Here is a 21,950-nt window from a genome sequence, read left to right on the forward strand (position 1 = left end):
GCTCCTTACTGGGATACCTTCAGCCTGTGGAAAGTGTCCTTACAGGCTGGGGACCCCAGTCCTCCCCATTCCATCCTCGACAGCCAATACCATAACTGATACATATAGTTAGTTATTGCACCGAGCGTCGTAACAGTAAATGGAGCAGACGAGAACCCTGTCCTCCCGCAGCGCATGCGCACAGAGGGATGAACCGTGAAACAGATGCGTGTACATTAGTCGTGATGAGTGATTTCAGGCTGGGCCCTGGGGGAGGGGAAGGCGCTGGCTGGACAGGGGATATGGAGCTTTCCACAACTGACCAGAAAAGCCTTCATGCAAACAGCGATCTCAAGGTAGCGAGGATGGAGAACGCTGCTGGTTCAAATCCAAGTTGGATCTCTTACCTGTGAGACAGGCAGGTCATTTGGGTCACTTTGTGAGCCTGTGTGTGTTTCTATTAGGTGAACACTGGCAGGAGGGTTGGTTTTTTTGTTTTTTGGGTTTTTTTTTTCATTTGCTTTTCTAATTATTCTGTTGGAAGCACTCCTTTTGGTATAGATGTTTCAAAGGCTCATAGATGTTTCATGTGACATATAAGTACGGGACCTCCTATCCTTGTGAGGAAGACAGACAGTAATAGATGGTTGGGTCAATATTAGCATCTTTGATAGACCCAGGAGCTCTGACATGAACTGAGTACATAAAATGACTAAGATCTTCCAATGGGCTGCTCGGGAACCCTCATCCTCCATCTCTTGCCCTGTTGCCCACCTGCCTTTGATGCCTCCCCTGGGCCGGGAGCTCCTCACAGCAAGAGAAAACAGTAGCTACATCCCTACCCCAGGAAAGAGCAGAGCCCGGGTCTTAGGGCTTCTCCAGAGGCATTGAAACTGAGAGCGAGAGCTGGTGAGCTCCGCCCACGACTGCTGGCAGGTGCGCAAGAGCTCTGTGGACACCCTGCTCCCAGGGAAGCAAGCTGTAGCTCGCAGGAGGCATTCCGCTTACACTTTCCATCCCCCCTATCTCCGCAAACACGTTATTAGCAGTTTTACATTTCCCCTTAAGGGAATCAGTGTTAATTCACCTTGGTGCCTCTCTGGCACTGAGCCATCTAGTCCTGCTCACAGGGCCTTGACAAGAAGAACATGGGAAGGGGGGGGGGGGCGGAGCGAGGGATGAAAGGAGGAAGGCAAAGAAGGGAAGAGATAGGGAAGAAGAGAAAGGAGGGAGGGGAGGGGGAGAGCAGGGGAGGGGAAGGGAGGGGAGGGAAAGAAAGGGAGAAAGGGAGGGAGGTGCTATCTTACACATCTGCTAAGAAACAGAAACCCACCGAAGGACCGTGGGTGAGCTGTGGGTTCTCAGGTCACAGGTGCCCAAAGGCATCCAGTGCATCCCCTGGCAATTCTGTTGCTCTTAGAAATTTGGGAGGAAGTACCTGAGTGCTCTAGTGAGGTGATTCCCAACCTGTGGGTCCTGACCCCTTTCCGACCTCCTGCATAGCAGATATTTACATTATGATTCATAACAGTAGCAAAATTACCGCTGTGAAGTAGCAATGGAAATAATTTTATGGCTGGCCGGTCACCGCAACATGAGGGACCGTATGAAAGGGTCGCGGCATTAGGAAGGTGGAGAACCTCTGGGCTAGTGTGCCAGGGGAAAGGGGTATCAGTTATCTTCACTGTGTTCCCTGAGTTTTTCTTCTGCTATTTCTAGGTTAATGGAAATCAAGGTTCAAGGAGTTTAAGATATATATGTCTGAAATGGAGACACTATTCCTTAGCCTAGACCATGAGAGCAGGCTTTACTGATTGCACCGAACTCCCAATGGCCTGCCCCTTCACCTTAATTTGGCAGGGCGAGTTTCTTAATCACAACCGTAGTAGAGACCTACAGTAGAGAGCTGTGCCTGTATAAGCAACAGCTCTCAGATTGCATAACCTCATCCCCACAGGCCAGGCTGTAGCTGTCGGGTGGGTTGGCTTGCCTCATTCTGGAATTCAGGATTAGGAAGGCTTCTCATGCCAGCCTGTCTCCCAGGATCAGCTTTCTCAGTAGATCAGGGTGAACTGTTGGCTTCCAGCTTGCTTTATTCTTTGGGCACATGTGTGTGCATGTGTGTGTGTATAGACATACATACATATATATGCATATGATATACATGTTCACATTTTCTCAAGGAAGAGGAATAAGTGGGACTCTTGCACACCTCACAAGAGGCTCAGAGTGTGCCACTGCATGCAGCATCTACACACAGTGTTGCGTCTGTAGCATCTTCCTCATTGAGAGGTGACCTCCGTGGGCACAGAGTGGGGCGGGTGTTAGTGCTCCACAGAAAACGGTAAGTGACTCAGTAAAGTGCCTGCCATGCAGCAGGAGGACCTGAGTTCAGACCCCTAGCAACCATGTTGAAAGTCAGGTGTGGTGACACACATTTGTAACCCCGGCTCCGGGGTCGTGGAGACAGGTGGATTCTAAGGTCTTGTTAGTCTAGTCAAAATAGTGAACTCCAGATTCACTGAGAGACCTTGTCTCAGAAAGAAGGTGGAGAATGGTAGAATGGTGAAGAAAACATCTGGCACTAACCTCTGGTCTATTCTCTCTCTCTCTCTCTCTCTCTCTCTCTCTCTCTCTCACACACACACACACACACACACACACACACACACAGTGTGAGAGAGACAGAGACAGAGAAGGAAAGTGAGGTACATCAATCTTCAGTTACCCCTGAGATAAAAATCCAGATCCCTGAATTTAGGAAGAAGCTACCCACAGATTCTGCCGAATCTAGTCTATGTGGCAGAAGATGGACGTAAGAACCCATCATCCTGCTGACATCCTCTGACGGAGTACAGAGCCTGGCACAGAGCCTTCACCTAGCACGTGAGATGTCAGTAACAAAACCTGGGGCAATTGCCACACACTTTGGTAACCACCGACTGGGCTCCAAACACTGTGCCAAGTGCTAACAGTCGTTATCCCACGTAGCCTCAACACAGGAATCAAGTGTTACTATCTTCATTTTATAGATGTGGAAACTAAATCAGTCCGAGAAGAGAATGTGGCTGGGGGGGGGGCAAAGGGAGGGAGGGAGGGAGGGAGGGAGGGAGGGAGGGAGAGAGAGAGAGAGAGAGAGAGAGAGAGAGAGAGAGAGGGAGAGAATGAGAGAGAGAATGAGAGAGAAAGAGAGAATATGGAGGGAAACATGGGAGGGAGATATAAGTAAACAACAGCAAAACCTGACATACCAGTCAATAGTGTGAACTCTGGGGTGAAAATGAAAATATCAGGAGCTTAGACCTCTATAAGAGTTCTAGGAACCGGGCAGTGGTGGTGCACACCTTTAATCCCAGCACTCAAGAGGATGAGCCAGGGGGATCTCTGTGAGTTCGAGTCCAGCCTGGTCTACAGAGCAAGATCCAGGACAGGCTCCAAAACTACACAAACAAACCCTGTCTCGAGAAACAAAACAAAACAAAAAAGCGTCCTAGGATCTACCACACGGTCAGCAAGTGGTAGAGACAACACTGTCTCCTTCACTTGGTCACGAGCGCTTCTGCGATGCTTCGCAGTGGCAGAATCGCCAAATAAAACATTCTGCTCTAGAATGTCTGTTCTTATCATTTAAAAACCATCTTTCAGCTCTATGTGGGAGGACAAGGTTTGTTTCCATGAGGTCTGAGCCCCACACATGTGCCACTTCTATCTGCTGACGTCATCTTTTCATTTAATTAACATCTGTTGGAGGGCGCCTCCCTGAAATGGCGAGAACACTGCAGTGAGCCAGCAGAAAGAATTCAAAAATCCTTTCCGGGTGGAGTCTATATTCAGATGAATGACATCACATGTCTTCCATGCTTTGACATATGAGTCAGTGTCTACCATCCCTGTCCCAAATCTGTACCCTCTAAAAATTTGACACCTGTGAGGGCTACCGTGGGAAAAGAAGGGAGAAGCACCTTAGTGTCATTGGTGACCCTCAAAGGCATTGCTGGAGTTCGAAGCTCTCCTCTCCGCTGTGATACTGTCCCAAGCAAGATGGTAGATATGCGTAGTTGGTATAACAAAAGATATATTTTATCGTGTTGAGGGTCAACACACAAGGTTCACACTCTAAATTCCTAACTACGGTCCTCAAAGCTGCTCACTTGTGTGCTGTATCTTAGCTGAAGGTCAGGTCCAGTCTCTAACAGAAGTCTCTGATTCGAGGGTCAGGATCCTGGGGAGCTCCAGCCACAAGGCAGATCAAAGTGGCATCTCCCCAGATGTGTGGAGCAGAGCATTGCTCTTGGTCTCTGCTTACACACTGTCCAGTGGGCACCGTGGGGTTCTAGGACTGTGTCTGGTTATCTTTAATGAGTGATGTCACTAGGTTCTGGTTATCAGGGGCAGTCTTGGTTGCGGTGGGGTTCCTGACTAAGTTGTTTTTATGTCTAAAAGACATTTTCTTTCTTTCTTTCTTTTTTCTTTTTTTTTTTTTTTACTATGCTCATTAGAGATTTGAATGTTTGTATCCAATTCCACTCAAGTTCTTATACTAAAGTCCTCACCTTCAAAGTCATGGAATTAACGGGTGAAGACTTACAGGGATTAGGTCTCAAAGGCAAAGCTTCCTCGGTGGGATTACAGCCCCTTCAGCATGTGAGAACACAGTGAGAAAGTACCACTAATGGGCCCGAGCTCGGACCTCTACCAAATACAGATCTCTCTTAATTTTGGTCTTCCTAGCTTTCAGAACTGTGAGAAAGGAGTTTCTCTTGTTTGTCAAGTTAAATCGCAGCCCAACTGATAAGGACACTTTCTTCTTCTGCAGGAGTGGTCCTCCATGCTGCGGCTGTAGGAAGGCTACCTTGGTAGTTGTCTATGCCGAGGTGGAGTTCAGCGTCAAGAAACCCAACCGCCTTGTATGTAAATCACATTCTCCGTTATCAGATTGACTGATAGAAAAAAAGTGATCTGGTTCTCGGACTGTTATTCTTTTGTCTGACTTCTCACTAGACTCAGACTTGATTACGGATGAGGAGGGCTATTTTCCAGACTCTTTCAAATGCTGAAGATGCTTAGTATTTGCAGCCACACTGTGTAGCATATGCAGCTACACTCTGTACACACAGCAGACAATACTCCATACTGGACTAATACGTAACTTTCTATCTGACATCACTCAAGGGCTGACTAATGTGCATTATAAAACAAAAGGTTAGAAAATCTCCCTCCTCTAGAGAACACTAACCGATTTTGTTTAACAGAAGTTAGAGTCCGGAAATCAAAGGTGTGTTTAACAACTTGCGTGGGCGTTTTCTGTTGCCTGTTTACACTGAAATGATGAACATTACTCAAGAGTTAATGGTGGACATTAAATTGTAATTATCCATTAATTACAATGTACATGCACAAATACCGAGTTGTTTTGTGTGTGAACACACAGCATGCATTCATTCTCAGTTCAAGCTTTGTCTTTAGTGAGTTCAAAGGGAACCAGCTCGGTTTCACTTTCTCTGATGCAGTAAATGGTGATGCATTGAAATCTGAAAAAGACAAGGCATCTGATGTGGCACCTTGGGGATAGAATGGGGCGGCCCTCCAGGAAGCTGTGGTTTATGTTAAAAAAAAAAAATTAAAAGGAAATTTCCCCCAAATCTGTTAAGTTAGAAAGTTAGACAAGTTTGGGTGAGCTTCAAGACCTTGCTCTATCCATATTCTCGAAAATCCCTAAGCTTCTTCATACTTGTGTTTTTTGCCAAGCCATGCAAGGTAAGATTTCTCCCAGACCAGCTGCCTTCATTAGTAGCTAAACGGAATGCTAAACAAGCCGCAATCTGTATGCTGTTTTAAGAAGAAATATAGTCTCCTTGTGATCATCAGGCTGGCCTAGAATTCCTGGAGGCAAGCAATTACCCTGCCTCAGCCTCCTTTGCAGCTGGGACCACAGGTGTGAGCCATGACACCCTGCCTTGACCGGTTGATCAAACTTTATAGTCATGGAAATGTTGGTGTATTTGAACTTTGGCAATAATTTCTTCCTTAATCTCTCTCTCTCTCTCTCTCTCTCTCTCTCTCTCTCTCTCTCTCTCTCTCTCTCTCTCTTACTCACTCACTCACCTATGTGTGGTGTATGGTGTGGTGTGGTGTGGTGTGGTGTGGTGTGGTGTGTGTGTGTGTGTGTGTGTGTGTGTGTTGGGGGGGTGTTCATGTGTATCTTAGTCACTGTTCTATTGCTGTGAAGAGACACCAGGACCAAGGCAGTTCTTATAAAAGAAAACATTTAATTGAGGGTGTGCTTAAACTTTCTGAGGTTTAGTCCATTTCTGTCACAGCGGGAAGCGTGGCAGCAGGCAGGCACCGGGCTCAGAGCTTACATTCTGATCTACAGACAGCAGCTGGGAAGGGGTAGGGGAGACTGGGCACGGTGTGGACTTTTTGAAACCTCAAAGCTCACCCTCAGTGACAGACCTCCTCCAACAAAGCTACACCTCCTAATCCTTCTCAACTGAGAACTAAGTGTGCAAATATACGAACCTAGCGGGACTGTTCTCACTCAGACCACCACGATGTACATGGGAATGGGTGTGTGCATGCACCACAGGAGGCTGTGGAGGTTGGAGGACAACGTCGGGTGTTTTTCGCCTTGTTTGTGACAGGAGCTCTGTTGGTGACTGCTGCATACACCAGGCTTTCTCCTAAGTCTCCAGGGATTCTCCCTCTGACTCCCATCATGCCGTGGGAGTGCTGGGATTGCAAACCGAGCACTACTGCATCCAGGTTTCGATGGGTTCTCGGGATCCAAACTCAGATCCTCATGTTTCCATGGCAAGTGCTTAACCCACTGAGTCATCTCCCAGCCCACCTAGTCATTTATTAAATTTAGGCTTAAGAGGATTAAAATACCCCATTTAGTCTTTTTGTTTTTTTGTTTTTTTGTTTTTTTTTTTTCAAAAAATTAGGCAGCCTCTGGTTATGTGATTTACAGGTTGCCTGCTTTCCCATGTGTCCGACAAGTCTTCTCATGACTGGCACCTCTGACTCTTTCTCCATCTGCTCACCCTGTGGTCCTATTCTCCTAGAGCCCTCTTCCTCTAAAGGGGTGGTTATCACCCCTCCTAGTACTGTGACCCCTTAATATAGTTCCTCATGTTGTGGTGACCCCCCAACTATAAAATTATTTTGTTGCTACTTCATGACTGTAATTTTGCTACTGTTATGAATCATAATGTGAATATCTGATATGCAGAGTATCTTATATGTGACCCAAGGGCGTTATGACTCATACACTGAGAATCACTTCTCTCTATAGCCTTTGACCTCTCCAGCATGCCTTCTTCAGCCTAAAGTACTTGGACAGACCTACCTACTATTCCAGTGTTGGTGCCCTCTAAGCAGTTCTTGCTGATCAAACATTTTCTAGAAAATTCTACATTATTTCAATACAGTGGAAGTAATAGTAATCCCCTGCTCCCCTGTGGTGGTTTGAAAGAAAATGGCCCCCAAAGGGAGTGGCATGGTTAGGAGGTGTGGCTTTGTTGGAGTACGCCTTTTTGGAGGAAGTGTGTCACTGGGGGGCGGGCTTTAGGTCTTTTGTTTAATCTTCTCTCAGTGTCACATTTTCTTTCCTGTTGCCTGCAAGATGTAGAATTCTCAGCTACTACCCCAGCACCATGTCTGCCTGCATGCCTCCATGCTCCCCTCCATTATGATAATGGACTAAACCTCTGAAACCATAAGTGAGTCACCCCAAATAAATATTTTACTTAATTAGAGTTGCCATGGTCATGGTGTCTCTTCACAGCCATAGAAACCCTAACTAAAACACCACACACACACACACACACACACACACACACACACACACACACACAGAAAAAAACAAAAAAAAAAACAAACCCAAAATTAATAAAAAAAATAAAATAAAAAACCAAACCAATCAAATATTTTTTAAAAAGCCACTTCTCTGTGGGTTCACTTTGTTCCACAGACCTTGTTGGACTCCCTGATACATCATAGAAACTATGTTTGGAGAGATCCTACAAGAAAGATGTGAACACTCTCCTAACCCTGAAGGAGAATTTAGCATGTAGGTGAGGATTACTAGTGTCTGGGAACTTTGCTACCATTTCTCTTCCTCTGCTCATGGCAGACATTAATAATCAATGACAGATTCAACATCACAGTCTGTTTCAAAGCACTGCTTAAATAACTTCTGTGAGATGAAATGGATTTATCAAAGTCAGGCCTAAAAAGAAGGTAGGAATAGAGTGGGAAGAAATTATGGCTTATCTTTGATAGACTCTTAGTGGCAAACTTTTATTAAAGTAGGCCTCTTGAGTGGAGACTGACATTGAAGCATTAATTTAGCAACTTCTCTCACACCAGGCACCATGCATCCCACCAAAGGTTTCACACAGTATCTTGGAGAATCTTCACAACAGCCCTCCTGGGTCAGGACTGTGACTTTTCTTGGGTTTGAGAAAGACACAAGCTGAGTGGGATTAGAAATGTTATCTGAAGTCTCATAGCCAGTGAGAAAGTATGCAGATTCAAAGTCAAATAAATACCAACTCAAGCGTCTTTTTCTTACCCTAGAAAACGATGGAGTGTATGTGTAGACTATGTCTCTGTTCTACTGTTCGTTAGGCTTCTCCTTAGACCAATACCACACACTTGATTGCCAGAGTTCTGTTATCAGTTTCCCCCTCCCTTTGTGTTGTCTTTTGTTATTGTTGTTTGTTTGTTTGTTTTTAATACATCCCAACCACAGTTTCCCCCATCTCCACTCCTCCCAGACGTGATGGGCGATCTGGCTGCAACGTCAGTCACCCCATTGACCACCAGCATGACTCAGCTGACCCGGCTGACCAGGTAGGTGACCCCTTTGTCCCTCACAGCTCCATGTGCATCCCTCCAGAAGCTGCATGCTCGCTCCGTCCAGTCTTTGGTCAAGAGTATATGAGTAGCTGGGCTCCCCTGCTAGACCCTCCACAACTGCTCACAAGGTCCCTTTGTTGTCAGGTTTCAAATGAGATAATGTGAGTCTCCCACTACTGTTCTTTCTTAAGATAATTTTAAATTATTGTATTATTTCAATGTGTCTTTTATTGCCAACTTCAGCAGAAACAGCCCATTGGAATTTTGATGGGAGGGCTATTGAATCTAGAAGCCACCACAGTCTTTATCTTACCAGTTTTGAGTCTTCCAACCTCTGGACCAGAAATGTGTCTCCATTTATTTAGTTCTTCTTTAATTTATTTCGTCAGCATTTTACAGTTTTCAGCATATAAATTTCTGCTGTGGATTAGTCAGGGACTGTTCCCCAAAGACGTACATGTCAAAGCAGCCTGTGGTGCTTCTGGGAGAAACTTCAGGGGACTAGAGGCATCCGCAGGAGATTCAAAACTGAAGTGTGAACCACTGGGACATTTTAAGAATTCATACATTTGTTTTTTCATCCAGAAGATGTCCTTTTCGATCTTTACTAACCCTCTCCATCCTGTCACAGCCACCTGGATGGACCCTGCAGCTAGAGGATGGTGTCCTGGGGCAGGAGGCTAGCAGTGGGTTCTTAGTCTTCCAGCCCCTTCAGCTATTCAGGAGGCTCTGTGTGGTTAAGGACTGGGTTACCCCAAAGAAGAGGGTGATAGGAGCTTTGTCCTTGAACTCCAAGTTATCATGGAACTTTCTTGAACCTCCCAGAGTTTTACCATTTTACCTTATGGGAAAAGTTCTGAGGAGCTCTGTGAAACCTACAGACGAGTTCCACATTTTTCTTTGGCAAGAAAGAAGTGTTTTGTATTTTCAGACCTTTACCATGATGACAAATGTTACCAAGTAGGTGTTTTTGAACAAATAAACTCACTTCATCTGTCCCCTCAAGGTAAAGGCGACATTTTGACGCGTCAGAAAGTCTTTCTAAAGAAACTTGTACATAAAGAACATTTTGGAAATCGTTGAATTTTTCATCTGTTGGTAGAAACAATACACGCATGACACATGTCACCGAGTTGGAGACATAATTTCCTGACCTGTTTAAAGATTTTTCCAAGCAATTGAAGTACGCTTTGAATGCATTTTGTTAAAAATACCAGCATTATGAGAACAGTTGAAGATTACTTCAGGAAGAACAGTGGATAGGCAGCAAAAGAGACAAAAATTGCCTAGCCAAATGTCAACAAAATTTGCATAATTTGCAAATAAGGCTGAGAGCCAAAAGATCATGATTTACAAATTCCAGTGGTGGTGTCTTTCCTTTTCATCTCCCAGGGCCTTGAAAAACCAAGTTTGGCTCGCTTGAAACCAGCTAGAACCAGCTTGTCAAGTTACCTATGTCATGATAGATTCAACAGGGTTGCGCCGCATTGCTCCTCTTGCGAGAATGGGAAAATATTGCTTGCATTGTGAGAGAATATAATTACAACCAGATTAAGAATGTTATTTTGTCTTTACCTCATTTAAAAATGTCCTGTTGTTGTCACTTTTATTATACAGGGTATGCTGGCAGAAGAGCCCGTGTATGCCATTTGTAAAGTGATATGCATATACTGGGCCACACTTAATATTTCTTTTATTAAAGATACACACCCCTAAACCTACTTTTTGGAGTGCTTTGCTCTGCTCCTGGGAGCTTTAAGAACTGCAGTCAGTGGGAAGGAATTTAAGACCCCAAACAGCAGCAGGGAACCCAGAGGCCTTATATATTTACATATATTAAGGCTAATTACCTTATGTAAACTGAATCTGGTTATATTTAGCTATCGGATTAGAAGCCACTGTTAAGTGTATCCTTTGTTCCAAGCCACCCCTCTCTGCCACCATTTCAGAGCTAGATTTGAGGAGGAAGTGATGGGGTGGCGCTCTGTTTCCCTGGGGACCACAGATACCTGAATGCTTGCAGTGACCTTACCTCTCGCTCTCCTGGCTTCTCTCAGCAAGTCTCCAGGAGGGCTTTGGCTGCCCTGTTCGCCTCTTCCATTTAGACAGGTGATCTCAAAGTGTCAAGGGAAGAATCCTCACCAACAGCTAAAATTATTTCTCCCCAATTTTTTATACATGAAGGGAGAATTTAATTTGGAAGCTTGAATATTATATGGAAGTTCTAGAACATGAGAGGTCAATCAGTCAGGGGCTCCCTACTATAACAAAATACCCAGGACAATCAACCTAAAAAGAGGGAAACTTATTTTGTCTCACAGTTCCTGAGATTTTGGTCCTGATTAATTGATCTCCTCACTTTGGGGCTGTTGTGAGGTTGAATATTCTAGCAGGAGCTCTCACTGAAAGCATTTACCCCAGGAAGAGGGTAAGAAAGAAAAAAGATGGAAGGGAGGATAGTTTCCAGTGCTGGTAAATGTTTCCACATCTTCTACTGGGCCTCATCCCTCAACCTCCCCATCTCCCCAGGCAGAGGAGTAAGTCTTTACCATGGGGCTCGGGGCGGGGGCTTCAACATTCGTTTAGAGCACTGTCCATTCTGAGGGTTTCTGTGAAGGAAATAGAGAGAATACCCGAATACTCAGGACTCCTCAGAGATGGAGGTGATCCTGCAATCTTCAGTCCCACCGCTGATAATGAGCTATGTATTATAGGACCCCTTCTCACATTGCAGGCATACCTACCCAATACCCACCCCCTTTTTACACCCACCATCCTCACCACTGTGAGGTTCTTCCTCCCTGCTCTAACTCCTGACCTCAGGAGAAGATGAGATACCTTGTGATACAGGCAGGTGATGTCATCTTTTAGGGCGGAGGGTTGGCTCAATGTAGTGCCTGACATTGATGAGGTTCTAGATACCCTAACACTGCAAAAACAAAGGAATAGATGTGAGTAAAATTTAGCCAAGTTAAGCTTGCAAAGAACAAACCAATCTAATCTGAGGAGCTAGGAAACAGAAGAATGCTCACCCACCTCTGGGGGTGGAATGTTTCTGACTCAATTTGGAGCATTATGGCGCAGGTGTACACATATATGATGAGCTAAACTCTTAAGATTGGCCTACTACACAGCTTGGAAATTATGACAACTTGAAAAAGCAATGGAGACACAGAGGTGCTCTTCAGGGTTGAGTAGTGAATTTCTGAGAAGGTGCTTAGATGAAGAGGGTGCCAAGGTCACATGGGCTGAAGTCCCTCATGTCCGTCTGTGCCCATCCTCTAGCCAGGCTTGCCAAATTCTATGGAAATCACCAGGTAGACTGAGCCAGGACAGCCATGAGAAATTCATCTTGAATGCCATGGCATGTCAATTACAAAGCCAAGCAGCTAAAACACATCTTCTCCTTTGGCCCATACTAAGCCAATGATGTGGGCTGTTATTCCAGGGTTCAGACAAGGGCTCTGGACCCCTGAGGCTGGCCAGGCGCTCCAGGCATACATGGCTTGTCATGAACCAAGCCGGTGATCTCTTCACAGTGCCACCATGTTGGCCTGTCTATGAGAATCTCCCATGAACAATACCCCCACCCTCAATATGACTCTTCCTTTGTAAGGTTGGTTCTTTCCTTACACTAGTTTGTGACAATGGAACAGTGACATTGATTGACAGGATGTTTCTTTGGAGCATTACAAAAGAGCATCATGTTCTGAACACTTGGCCCTCGTTCTCCTCACTAGTAAGAAAGGATGGAATAAGGAAAGGTTTTAGTGCCTGAGAAGGGAGCATTTCTGTACCCAGTGGTTCCTTCTGTATCTCCACAGTGCCCAGCATTCCTTAGGAATTCACACAGCACCCCTGACCCTCTGGAGCAGTGGTTCTCATCCTTCCTAATGCCGTGACCCCTGGTGACCCCTAACCACAAAATTATTTTTGTTGCTACTTCATAACTGCAATTTTGCTAGTATTATGAATTATAATGTAAATATCTGATATGCAGATGGTCTTAGGCAATCCCTGTGAAAGAATCCTTTGATCCCTTAGGGGTGGCGACCTACAAGTTTGAGAATCACTGCCCTGGAAGATGTACTGACCCTAGAGTCATGAGTGACCAGAGAAGAATGCCCACCTTCCTCCTATGGTACTCCAGGCAGGCACCTTCCCAAACGTCTGTCCTTCTGCTGTGTCTGGAGTCCTTCTGTAACTTCAGTAGCAGCCGTCTAGGTTCCTCAGGAACTGAATGGGATTGTTCCCATCCTCAAGAGCTGAGAGAATAGTAACTTGTTCCCTATGCCATGTGCTTTTGGCATCTCTGAGTCTGTTTCACGTCCTGTTTACTGACTGAGAGTCTTGAATGCTTAAGCAAACTACCCCTCCACGCCTTCTTTTCATCAACTGTAAAAAAATCAAGATGCATGTTACCAAAGAGATATAGAACAACAATAACGATGGTCCTATCTATCTATCTATCTATCTATCTATCTATCTATCTATCTATCTATCTATCTATCTATCTATCTATCATCTAGCTAGCTAGCTAGCTCGCTAGCCATCTTTGTATCTATCTGTTTATTTGGTGCTGGGAATCAAACTCAGGGCCTTCTGCACATTAAGCAAGTTCTCTCTCTCACTGAACTAGTCTCATCCCCTAACAGCAACAGTAGTAAGTAGGTTTGTTTCATCTACTGGGTCCTGATGAGCACGTTTCATAGCTAGACATGATTTAATTCATATGAACTGAAAACCATTGTTATTTCCCATATGCAGACTAATAACCTGGGACACATACATTTCAGAGTCAAGATTTTAATTGGCTTTCCCTAATCCAGAGCCTAAACTCCTAGCTTCCTGGATCTTCTAATCCCACTTCAAAAACGTTGCTGCGAGGTGTTTAGAATCTTTGTGACAGCAGTTTGTAAACAAAATGCCCAAACCCAAATATTTATACCATTATCCTTATTTTAACCACAGGAAAAGAGAATTGGAAATAACAGGCACATAGTCCAGGCCTTTGAGAAATGTGTAGTTTTGAGAATTAGATGAGAAAACTCCCCCACAACAATGTAAACTAAAAAACGACCCCCGTGACCACAGCAAGCCCAGGGTAGAGAAGAAATATTGTGTGCTCCAGAGCTCTTGGATTTCACAGACTGCCAGGGCCTCATAGCAGACCTCACACAACCGATCTCACACTGCTAGCCTTCTCACTAAAGGGTGGCAGAAGCATTTCAGCGGAAGGGGGCACCATTTCGGGGTGACCTGAGGTTGGACTTGGGGGTGCATGTTGTCTGGGCAAGTGAGAGCATAAGCCTAACAGACAACAGAGCCCAGGAGCCACTTGCCAGGGAAGGGAAGCTGCATTATCCAGGTCCATAATTGGATTTGCAACACTATAATGAACCACTGTGGGTGTCGGAACAAGAGACGTGATAGGATTCAAAATACATCAAAGGAAGAAAGCCCAGAAGGACTGGTGGAGAAAACAGCCCGAGGCAACGGGTTCACATGCTTAGTTCAGGAACAAGATGAACATTTGAATCTGTGGTGATGTGAGGGACTGTTAAAAAGCAGGAGCTTGGCCCTTTAAAGCCTGGGCAGTGCCCACAGTATCTAGAACTTCATAAGTGTATATAATATTTGTTGCCTAGCTGAGTTTAGTGGGGACAGAATAGATATAGACTACTTGGGATGCTGGGTGCAAGATTGCACCAAGCCCTGAGTTCAATCCCCAGCCCTTGCATAAATCTGAGTGGTGGCCCATGCCTGTAATCCCAGTGCTTGCAAGAAGGGGCCAGAGGATCAGAAGGTCAAGGTCATTCTTAGCAACATAGTGAAAAAGTGAGTTTGAAACTAGCCTGAGCTACACAAGACCCTATCTTGATAGACAACAGAAATAAATACCAGACATGGAAGAAAAAGGTACTGCAAGAACAGATTCCCAGGGCACTGACTGCCGCTGGAGATGGAGAACACTGGAGGTACTGTTCCTGGTTATGTGAAATCAAAGAAGAGCCAACATCCAACTCATTTGTTATCATGGGTATATGTAGGGGTAGAATGCAGGTCCTTGTTTGGAAACAAGAAATGACATTCCTGTTAGGATTCTGCTGCGCTCCAGCTGCATGACCACACGTGCACAGTTCAGGAGCTAGACAAGGGGTCTTGCATCATCAGTGTGCGCTGGTGATTACGTATGTGGGCGCGGTCACACAATCTGCGCATGTGTGGCATAGCTCTGTAAGCCCACCTGCGCCTTAAAGAGCCGTGATTCAGACCCCATCCTTTCTGAGTTCTCTTTCCTCTTCCTCCCACCATCTTTCTCTCTCTGCACATGCTCCTTCCCAGGCCTGGTTCTGTTGTTAACACTTCCCCCCCCCACACACACACATACACACACCCCTCCTCCTCCTAATAAAGCTTTGATACTGATACTGGGTTCTGTCGTGAACGTGACCTTTCCGCACGGTAACCAGTGCTGGTAACCAGGGCTGCTTATCATTCTTACAATTCCAAAGACATAAGATGTCAGAACTGGGATGCAGATTTGGAAATCTTTTGTGGACATGTATGTGTACGTTAGGGTTCTTATCGGCAAACAACAGAAATGCGTCCTGACTGACTTAGAAAGAAATTTACTGAAAGGACAGTCACCGGTTTGCTGTGTCTCTGAGAGTTTAATGTACTGGGCAATGATTCAGCTAGAACTCTGGCCAAAAGTCCTTACTAGAACTAGCCAGCAAGACCTTCAGCCATTCCCGCTGGGTCTCAGATGACGTCACTTGGATCGCAGGGCATGGGGGACCCCTGACACTGCTACCACCAGGGGACAGATGGAAACTGCCCTTCTCTCCGCTGCTAGGAAGAATCTTGCAGTAACTAGACGTCTGTGTGAGGCCCGACTTGAGGCAGAACCTAGATGGATCACCATCATACTAAGCAGCAGGAGAAGCTGATAACGAATTGGAGCTTCTTAGGCAGAAAGGGGCTCTGCTTTTTGCAAGAAGAATACAAGACGGAAGGGCCGGCAGCTGCTGCAGCCCCAAACCACATGTTTATTTCCAAGAGGACAGAAGTGAAGTGAATTCTGAACAGGCAGTGTGGCAGGAGTTCCCAGAGAGCAGGGCAATTCCCAACAGATTAAAGGATGCGAAGACGTTCATGGTCCATCCCAGGGATCTTCTGGAAAGGGTGTGCTTGGAGGCAGAGCAGGAAGCAAGAGTTCTAAATCTCGGGAACTTCAAGCCCTCGGACACAAGTCAAAACAGGGGACTTCCCTCTGCTTGTACCAATGAGCAAATCTGTGACAAGGGGCCACAGCGTCTCGTTTCTGTGCTGAAGTGTTGGTTGTGAGGCTTTAGTCTTTCATGGCTGAGCTATCTCTCCAGCCCTGGCTCCTGCTCTGACTCAGCCATCCTGGTGCCAGCACAGAGCCCAGGAAAGGATCCCCATGGGAAGGAGAGCTGGAGGGTGGAAGCCATGGGGACCCCCCCCCAATGTAAGCTTTCACAAAGCCAGGGCGTTGGTTTTGTTGTATCAAAACCCAGCTTCATTAAATTATTTGCTGTGGTAACCCTCCAGCTGACAGGGCTGAGCAAGTATCCAGAAGCCACATTCAAAAAATGACTGGCAACACACACATGGTGCACAGACATGCAGGCAGGCAAAACATCCATGCACACAGAGTAAAATAAAACAAATGAAAGAGACACTTGCTGAATGAGTAGTGGAATTACAAGTGTGATATGATCTACAGAGAGACTCTCGGGGATCACTCCTTACACGATGCAACACTTTGATTTTGATCCTTTTTTCTTAGTTTGTCTGTCTTTCTTCCTTCCTTCCTTCCTTCCTTTCTTTTTTTTAATAAGAAGGGTCTCATGTGACTCCAGGCTGAAGCTCGCTATGTGGCCAAGGCTGGCCTTGAACAATTAACTGACCCTCCTCCACCTCCTAAGAGCTGGGATTACGAGCACCATCCCACCCCACCGTACATGACATGATTTACTCCTTTTTAAAAGTTAACCAATAGGAGACTATGCCTTGTCAACATGTTTCAGCCAAACTTAGATCTTTTTTTTTTCTTCTCTCTCTCTCCTCCCGAAAGGCAGCAAGGATACAGGATTTGGGAACACCATAAACAAAACCAAAAGCAGCCCGAGAAAAGCCACGGCCATAAACATTCCAGTTAATATGCACCTGGGTATTCCGCCACGGTGGAAACTGAACTTAATTTGTTGTAATATGATGAAGCTATTTAGCATTTCCTCCCCTTACTCCTCCTTCTTCTTGTTAATTCTGAGTGGAGATAAATCTTGAACGCAGAATTGGAGGGCACAGCGGGGAGCCCGGCAAAGTCATTTGGGTTGTGGCTGCCACTTACGCCCTTCGCTGCTACTGAGCAATTAAACTTGGGCAAAGAGAGAGAAAGTGTGGCCGACGTAATTCATGAACACTAAAGAGCTTGGCTCCGTGGAATATTTAGCTTCTGAAGAGGGGCGCCTTGGGCACCCACGGGTGTTCAAAAATGATCTCCATCGCCCCAGTAATTGTTCTGAATAGGAGGTGTTTGGGCAAAAAGACCCGCAGTCACCGTGGCCGGTCAAGCCCTTAACTTTTAGAGCATTCCAGAGGAGCAGGCAAGCTACCGAACTGTCACTTCTTAAGCCAGGAAACAAAGGGTCCTGGGAGTGGAACAATTTTCCTCAGGCAACTTGTCTAAGCTGGCGACAGAAGCTCGGGTTCTCCGGCTCTGAAAGCAAAATGACAACCTCCTCTCCCTCCCTTGGTGGTGAGGGTTTGATTCCTGCTATTTCCCCCTGCTGTTAGCTTGATCTGCTATTATTATTTTGTTATCTCCTTTTGACCCTCACGTGTCTTCCGACGGTCCACACATTTCAGCGACTCCACGATGCCACTGAGTAAAAGATGAGCTGCTTCACGTACAGCTAAACAGGAGAATGGCTGCCAATTAAACTACGGCATGACCTTGATCATGACTTAAGAGATGTCAACACATGTATGCTGAGGGGGTGTCTTCGGAGCGCCCAAATGTAGTATATGGTTTGCTGAGATACAGCACTCTTTTGGGGGGAATTTGTTTGCTTGTTTGTTTGTTTGTTTGTTTGTTTGTTTTGAGACAGGTCTTCTCTGTGTTATAGTCCTGGCTGTCCTGGAACTTGCTCTGTAGACCAGGCTGGCCTCGAATCCAGTGATTCACCTGTTGTGGGATGTTCTGTATGGCAAATGTGTTGTTCTGATTCGTAAGTAAATAAAACACTGATTGGCCAGTAGTCAGACAGGAGGAAGTATAGGCGGGACAAAGAGGAGAAGAATTTTGGAAAGTAAAAGGCTGAGTCGGAGTCACTGCCAGCCGCCACCCTGACAAGCAACATGAAAAGATGCCGGTAAGCCATGAGCCACGTGGCAAGGTATAGATTTGTGGAAATGGATTAATTTAAGCTATAAGAACAGTTAGCAAGAAGCCTGCCAATATAAGTCTCTGTGTTTACTTAGTTGGGTCTGAGCGGCTGTGGGACTGGCAGGTGACAAAGATTTGTCCTGACTGTGGGCAAGGCAGAAAAACTCTAGCTACATTTACCTGCCTCTGCCTCCCTAGTACTGGAATTAAAGGTGTGCACCACCACTGCCTGGCTCAGATTCGGGACTCTGATTCATCTCCCAAACACCTTGTGGTCCCACTTTGAGCCACCAGCCAGTGTCTTTGGCTCCATTGGCTACAGGACATAAGAACATGATGTTTGAAGCCATCAAGCATCACCTACGATTTCTGTGTTGGAGTCGGGGGCGGGGGCGGGGCGGGGGTGAGGGGAAGAGTGCTTCCTCTCTAGTGCCTAAGACAATGTGGGGCTCTAGCATATCGGGAAGTCAGTGCCCCAGTCTTTTGGAGAAGCCTAATTTGAGGGGGAAAGCCCAGCAAGAGCTGCAGAGGTAGACAGAGAATGGCCTCAACAGGATTGAACTATTGCCTGTGTCCCCAAGGCCACATACAGTAGCACCAGCGCACTGTGCAAGACAGACTGCGAGAATCTTCGTTTTTGCAGACAACAAAAGAACAGCTAAGCCGTCAGGATCCCACCTTCTTTCTTCCAGGCTTGTTTACACACGTCACAGTGAAAAGTAAATAACAAACATCCTGGTTCTGCTTTGTGAACTTAGCCAATGGTTTTCACTACCAAGGATGGTGAACGTACGTACGTACATTTCTGCTCCACATTCCATTTGCACCAAAGAAACAGAGTTATATTTTTTGACAAGAGATTTCATTGTTTTAAAGAAAGAGAAAACCAAAACACCCCCTGGCAGAGGTTGGAGAGACACTAAGATAAAAACATATATTAAGACGACATGGGGACTGGAGCGTTGTCTCAGCAGTTAAGAGCAGTAGTTACAGAGGAAGTTCCTAGTTCCCACCATGGTGGCTCAAAACCTCTTGTAACACTAGCTCCCAGGGAATCTAACTCCCTTGTCCCGTCTCCACCAGCAACTGCACTCATGTGCACGTACATGTCCCCACCCCACCCCCAGACATACAAGCATACATACAACTAGGAAAAAAAAAAGTCAAGTCACGAGCCAGCAAAATGGTTTAACACATATGGCATTTGCTGCGCAAGCCTGATGACCTGTGTTTGATCCCTGGAACCCACATACAGGTGACAGATGAGAACTGGCTCCCTGGGGTTGTCTCCTGTCCTCCACACACATGCCATGGCATGCATGTGCCCTCAACCGACCACCAAAGAGGAAGGAAACAAAAACAATGAAGAACAGGCAGAAAGGGTGGGTGGTGCATCTGTGGAGAATGATTTGTGCAGCTTGAGATCCTGGCCTCCTTTCCCAACAAGAACCGACAGGACTGGAAACCCCCAATTCGCTTAGCCCCTCTTGTACAGTCCTTTCTGTTGATGATCCCTCTCTTTCCCCTCCTGTGGAAAAGACAGAGAGAGGCTGAAAATTAAGGATAGATTTCTTGAGAACTGAAGAAATTCGAAAAGTGAACCTCCAACACCCAACAAAACGTAATGTTGCCCTCAGACTGTGAGCTGTCCCTATTTCCAAGGGTTTCTGATGGATGTTTTGCAAAACCTTTCCTGTATAAAACTTCACAAGTCATCAGGGAATTACACTAATCCACTTACTCCGTTTTAACTCTTCAAACGTCCCCACAAGCCTCTGGTTTTTCTATTGCAGAGAATGAATGGTAAGTGGAGAATTGCTTTTGAGGTTTCTTTTGTACAATAATAACCCTGGGCAGCGTCCACCTTGCTGCGTCCTCATGTGCACCTTGTAAATCGATCCCACACTGCTTCCTTATTCAAAAGCCCGATCTCCTTGGAAACGAGAAAGAAAATGAATAGTTGGGAAAGCTTATTTTGCTAGCATCAAGATCAAAACCTTCATTACATAAATTTGTTTGTCCTTTGGTGACTTTTAGGCCAGAAATATTCATTATGAGTTGGTGCTGATCTTATATTTTAGCAATATTTTTTCATCTAGACAGATCCTAAAGTTGTCTAACTCTCATTGATTAAAAAAAATGCACTTCCTCCCCTTACACCCAGGCATTTTATTACTTTTTGTGTGCCTGTGTGCAGAAACATTCCTTTATACTGTTTTCTGAAGGTTTATTAACTTTTTACATGGAGAAATGTTGAATGGAAGCAATATTACCTTACGGTTTTTTGATCAGAGCATTTCCCTCAAAGAATGTCTTTTGTGGGAAAACACTGAATGAGAGAAAAGTTGTGCCTCCCGCTGAGTAACCACTTAAGTATTGTGCTCACCTGGAGCCTGTTGGGAAATGCAGCCATGCCTCTTTCCTCTCTAGAGGAAGCAAGCTTGAAACACAACCACCACGCCACCAGCTTTTGAAGCCGTCTGAAAGGTATTCATAATTCATCCCTGAAAATGCCCCCTCACGGGCGGGAAGTCTTCAGGAGACTTCGGTGTGGGTCTGAGAACCTGCAGAGCGACCTCCCCTTCCTCAGACACTTGGTGTCACTGAAGCCCCCAGGGACCACTTCAGTCTCCCAGACTTCTGCCCATCCCATTTCGTAGGGATGAGGCCGGGCATGGGATCCTGGTACCAATGGAGCCGGTGGCTGTTTTAATTCCCCACGCACCCTGAGTATTAGAAGTCCTTGACCTCCCCTTCTAGTGATGTCAGAAGCCTGGCCTCCTTCCCTTCCCTTGTCTGGTATTCTGGGTTCTTGCTGGAACTCAAAACTCATTCACCCGACTCTTGTTCCTTACCACTGGGCCCCTCACTGAATGATGGCCTCTCCATCACTGGTTCCTGGTCGCAAATGGAAAAATCTCCTGATGTTACTGCACTTCCTGCAAAGTTAAAAGTTGAAGGGAAGGAAAAGTGTCTGAGTTAAGACTGAAAATTGTCAGATGTATGCCCAGAGCTTCCAAGGACCAAAATGATAACATTTTCCTGAAAGCAACGTCAGTATATGCAAAAGGAGAGCCAAGAGAAGACACAGACCAAGCAAGCACTGCTTACGTCATTTATCTCTTAACAATATTTTGTTGTTCTCCTGTGCATTATAGCATCCCCATCCAAGGCTAGATGTGTGTTCCCACTGTTCCTGTTCAGCATTGTCCTGGGTGGATCCTAACCAGGGCCAAAATGCAAAAAGCAAAAGGCATAGAGACAAGAAAGAAAATCAGACACTTGCCTGTATTTGTAAGCAAGATGGTCTTCTATGTGGAAAATTCTAAGAGAACTACAAAAAAGAAACAAACCCCACCCTATTGCAATTATTGCATAAGTTTTAGCAAGGCTAAAGAATTTAAAAAAAAAACATGCTGCAGTCTTCAGTTATGATTCTATGTATACAAGAATAAAAATAATATCATGGTGCATGCCTTTGGTCCCAGCACTCAGGGGCAGAGGCAGGAGGATCTCTGTGAATTTGAGACTAGTCTAGTCTACATAGTGAGTTCCAAGCTAGCCAGGGCTACATACTGAGACCATCTCTCAAAACAAAATTTATAAATTATGTTTTAATACACCTCAAAGTCAAAAGATATGCCATTATATACTCACTAGGATAACTGAAATTAAGAAGACTGATGTT

The sequence above is a fragment of the Peromyscus maniculatus genome, chromosome 10 (genome assembly GCF_049852395.1).
Source record: "Peromyscus maniculatus bairdii isolate BWxNUB_F1_BW_parent chromosome 10, HU_Pman_BW_mat_3.1, whole genome shotgun sequence".
Lineage (NCBI taxonomy): Eukaryota > Metazoa > Chordata > Mammalia > Rodentia > Cricetidae > Peromyscus > Peromyscus maniculatus.